The sequence below is a fragment of the Borostomias antarcticus genome, assembly GCF_949987555.1.
Source record: "Borostomias antarcticus genome assembly, chromosome: 32".
In the NCBI taxonomy this organism is placed as follows: domain Eukaryota; kingdom Metazoa; phylum Chordata; class Actinopteri; order Stomiiformes; family Stomiidae; genus Borostomias; species Borostomias antarcticus.
The window spans coordinates 1,064,598-1,069,704 of record NC_140265.1 but is presented as its reverse complement, the minus strand read 5'-3'; the positions used below and the strand labels follow the sequence as shown (position 1 = coordinate 1,069,704).

Here is a 5,107-nt window from a genome sequence, read left to right as displayed (position 1 = left end):
AGGTAGATAGGTTATACTGTGAAAAAGGAAGTGACAGTTTCAGGATGAAGAGGACAGGGAAGTGATGTCACACAGGAAGAATTTGTAGTTTTAACAGACTGATCTATGAGAACGAACTACAAAGTTAGAACAACAGTCAAGTAGGAAAACAGAAAAACTATTTTTGGAGTGAACACATGGGTGATGACTTGAAATTACATTAACAGTATGCACAAAAAGGGGTCCCGCATCTAAATATAAACAGTAGCCTACCGGTGAGTAACCTACCTGCACCGAAGTTTTAGGCCATCTTAAATAGTATAAAGCAGCATATCTGAATATTTATGGCCAGCAGTCAATCCTCTATTTTTGGTCACCATCGGCTTCCATTGGGAAGGAATTCAGGTTTGAGCTGGTGCATGAGGCGATTTGTGATGGCGGTTGAGACACAGACATTGATCCGAAATGGGGCGTCCCGGTAGCTCACCGGGTAAGGCGTGCCCCATATGAAGGCTAGTCCTTTGCGCGGCGGACCCGGGTTCGATGCTCGGGTCCTGTGCCGCATGTCCTCCCCTCTCTCTCTCTCCCACGTTTCCTGTCTCTCTCAACTGTCCTATCCCATTAAAGCTGAAAAGCCCCCAAAAATATCTAATAAAAAAAAATACATTGATCCGAAATGATGAAAGAAAAAAATGATATTAGTTTACACCAATAGTTTTGGGCAAAATGTAAACACTAAAATTGTCTCATTTAATTATTTATTCAAAGAATGGAGGTGAAGGGCTGGCTGTGTTTGGGCGGCTCATGGACCTGCTCCGTGATTCAGATCCACGCCAAGATTTAATGGGTTCTAAATTGGCCCGTGCTACACCCCTCCGCCGAGTTTCATGAAAATCAGTCAGGTAGTTTTTGTGTAATCCTGCTAACAAACGAACAAACACACGCCACCAAAAACATTACCTCCTCCACTGTGCTGCCACTGGGGGAGGAGGTAAAAACTGCTTCATTCAACATTCAACAATGTTCTTTTCAACAATCTAAAAACTTGACATTTTGGATATGGGACGTTTCCCGCCGACAGTGATGAAAGGCGACCCGACACATCTTCAGAAGGTGCATGTGTCACGATGGATGTGACGTCACGCCCAGGTTCCTCTTGCAGGCTACACATGTTTGCTTGTGAATTTTGTATATTTCAAAAAATGACAGTAGCATGTACAAATATATAATAATGTATCATGTCGAAAAATTGTCTTATAGCATCTTACAAACATACAGCACATGATATGAAACAATACATAAGACATTACAAAAACTGAATACAACAAAATCAACAATATCCAATACGCACTACATCAAACTGTCTGATTCGGGTGAATGTATTTCCTCATGACCACAATGCAGCACGTTTACAACCGGCTTCATGCTGACATCACACACACGCTGGTCACACGGGGGAATAGCACGGTCACGTGACCAGACTAGCGCTAGGGAAACGGAAAGCTCTGGACAACTGGGCTGTGCTGGGCCATGGAGAAGGATAGCCGTGTGAGGGAAAGTGAGGGAAAGTTGTGAGGGAACATTCAGCTCACGGTGCTCAAGTCACTCAACGTCTGAACGGACAGCTGTGTGCAGAAACGAGCCCGTTTTGCTGCGGCAGGTTTTTCGGAGCCGTGTGTCTCCTTGTGAAATGTGCAAGGCCTGTTTGTGTCAGATAAGAAGCACCCTGTGCCAAGCTTACCCTGAGAGGAGGGTGGGGTAGATAAGAAAACGATACTAACAGCCACTTTCAGACAAGCTCTGCACTCCATAGCAGCCTCGCAGATGTAAGTTCGGTTCATGTATATATTTGTATGTGTGTGTGTGTGTGTGTGTGTGTGTTTGTGTGTGAACAAGAGAGCGATAAAGCAAAGGTTTTTCTAACTCTCTCTCTCTCTCTCTGTATCTCTCTGTCTGTACAGAGGAGTTTGTGTCTTGCTTCCTCAAGCGGTCATGTCTGGCCCGGCCGGCGTGGAGCAGGCGGATGTGCTCCTCAACGGAGGCCTCCTGCAGACCAAGAGCTCCAAGGCGCTGGAGGAAGAGGAGGAAGGGGAGGAAGGCCTGCAGGCGCGCGGCCAGTGGGCCAACAAGGCGGAGTTCCTGCTGGCCGTGGCGGGACAGATCATAGGCCTGGGTAACGTGTGGAGGTTCCCCTACCTGTGCTACAAGAATGGAGGAGGTGAGAAGCGTGCGGAGGAGGCTTTAGGGAGAGAGCGGAGCTGACGTGATGTAGTCGTCGTCGGACGTTCAGCCAGCATCCTACTGTTCAAACTCGATATGTATTGTATGCGTTAAAGACATAATCCAAAGAGTAGCAAGTTAGCTCCGAGTTAGCTCTGTAGTAAGAGTATGAGAGCTTCTGCGGGGCGGCTGTAGCTCAGTTGGTAGAGCGGGTCATTCAGTGATCGAAGGGTCAGCGGTTCAAATCCCAGCTCTGACTGTCCACATGTCGAAGTGTCCTTGAGAAAGACGCCTAACCCCAAATTGCTCCCAATGAGCAGGTTAGCACCTTGCATGGCAGCTACTGTGAATGTGTGTGTGAATGGGTGAATGAGAGGCCATTGTAAAGTGCTTTGAGTGCCGCTAAGGTGGAAAAGCACTATATAAGTGCAGTCCATTTACAATTTACCATTCTGTGGAAAAACAGTGATATTTGTAGACACCATTGGAAGACTCTTGGCTGATGTGCAGGGAGGTATTGCTAACGAGTCCTGCATTTGTGCGAACTGTCGGTAGTATATCTGGCATATAAAGCTCCATTTAGGCTACTTGGACTTTCTTCCACGTTTACTCACTTCACACAGTTGGCTAGCTACAGTTTTCTTCTTTTCTGGGCTGGGTGAGTTTTTAATGTTCATGATCCCGATAAAATATGTTGAAATGCAGCTGGATTTGAAAGGTAGGCACTGGCTTCCACCCTCTGCCCATGTTTTGTGGTGTTTAACCCTTTCGATACGACCACGTCACCGGCAACATTTTAAAAATATCTAACAAATATTTTATAATATTAAAAAAATATCTAACAAATCTAAAAAATTACTCACTCCAACACTTGCTGAAAGCTGAGAAACTGCGCTTTCTAGTATTATAGGGAAAATCCAATTAATATTCGAAATTCGAGTTGTCACTGTACTTTCAGGGTTAAAAGGGTTAACTCCAGGCATCCAGGTAGTGCAAGTCACCTGTTGTTGCACTACTAAAAATGGACAGCTAGTTGGGCCTGCTCCAGATTGTGGCTGTAAGATACTGTACAGGTGGTCATCTGACTGCCACCCACCACTCCCTCACTCCCTCACTGTGTGTGTGTGTGTGTGTGTGTGTGTGTGTGTGTGTGTGTGTGTGTGTGTGTGTGTGTGTGTGTGCGTGTGTGTGTCAGGTGTGTTCTTCGTGCCGTATCTACTGTTCCTGGTCTTGTGTGGCGTTCCTCTCTTTCTGCTGGAGACTTCTCTGGGACAGTTCACCAGCCTTGGAGGGGTCAGTGCCTGGAGGAGCATCTGCCCGCTGTTCGGAGGTACCCACACACACACACACACACACACACACACACACACACACACACACACATACACACACATACACACACACACACACACACACACACACATACACACACACATACACACACACACACACACACACATACACACACACACACATACACACACACATACACACACACACACACACACACACACATACACATACACACACACACACACACACACACATACACACACACACACACACACACACACACATACACACACACACACACACACACATACACACACACACACACACACACACATACACACACACACACACACATACACACACACACACACATACACACACATACACACACACACACACACACACACACACACACACAGAATATTTAGAGAAGGCTTGGGACAAACGAACAAAGAGAACTTATACGTGATGCATTTATTTAGGATTCTGACGAAAGACTGTTATTTGTATGTATTTATTTTCTGTTATTGTGTGGTAAACCGTGAGAAGTGTATGTGATATAGTTAATTATTGTTTATTGTTTACGGTGTCTTATAATCCCGTAAGGGATGGGTCCTCGGACATGACACGATAATAGATATTCATTCATTCATTCATTCATTCATTCATTCGTTCGTTCGTTCGTTCGTTCGTTAATTCATTCATTCATTCATTCATTCATTCATTCATTCATTCATTCATTCAAACACACACACCACACACATGTAAGTGCACGCTATTTAACACATAAATGAGCAAACCTGTATCTCTGTCTGTCTGTATCTTTGTTTCCACAATCCTTGGACATGGCCTGACAGCGTTCATATTTAGAGCTGGTACCGGCAGGGGCCCCAAGCTGACCCCTTTTTTTAAAATCAGGTCATTAGGGACCAACTAAATGGCCAATTATTGATCCTCAAACAGGTATCAGAACTAGTCTCTTCAAAATCTGTTAGGCGAAGCACACAGCATTGAGCATTGATACATTCCAATTCTTATGCTAAATGCTAAACATTATTTACCCTGATAATAAACAGGGTAATAAAAATGTTACTTGCTCCAGCACGCATGCGCACAGCGTACAGACTGGCTATTCTCCGTTACCTCTGTAGGCTACACTCACGGCTCACATTCTCTACGCTACGATTGGCTTGTTGGTGCCTGGAATATTGTGTGCAATATGCCTGAATATTTATCATATTTTGAGGATATAGAAGATGACTTAGAATATGATGGAAGCCGATCGTAGCGTAGAGAATGTGAGCCGCGAGTGTAGCCTACAGACGGAGAACAGCCAGTTTGCTATGCGTGCTGGAGCAAGTGGGGAAGCTATTTCGTTTCTGAAGACGTTTCTAAAGATCATATTACAGAGGCATGTGAAAAACCACAACAGGCCCTCGCTCTATGTAAGCACAACTAGCGATTCATAAAGACAGATTGATGAAAACAACCGTTTTGGGGTAGAGAATAGATTTTTTAGAAGCTGCATTCTCAGTGCCCCGTCCACCGCCATTACATGGATATACTGGCTCGCGCTGGATTTTACATTTCTTCTACAGGCATCTGAATTACACCA

General features: G+C 44.9%; 1 pseudogene across 1 annotated transcript in view; it reads left to right on the top strand.

Moving 5' to 3' along the window:
* Window positions 1-1,971: 1,971 nt before the first annotated feature.
* LOC311327415 (sodium- and chloride-dependent GABA transporter 2-like) overlaps window positions 1,972-5,107 on the top strand; it is an 8,130-nt pseudogene continuing 4,994 nt past the window's right edge. The window contains exons 1-2 of the transcript in view: window positions 1,972-2,197; window positions 3,395-3,529. The product of the transcript in view is annotated as a sodium- and chloride-dependent GABA transporter 2-like (transcript). The remainder of the gene's footprint in view (window positions 2,198-3,394; window positions 3,530-5,107) is intronic.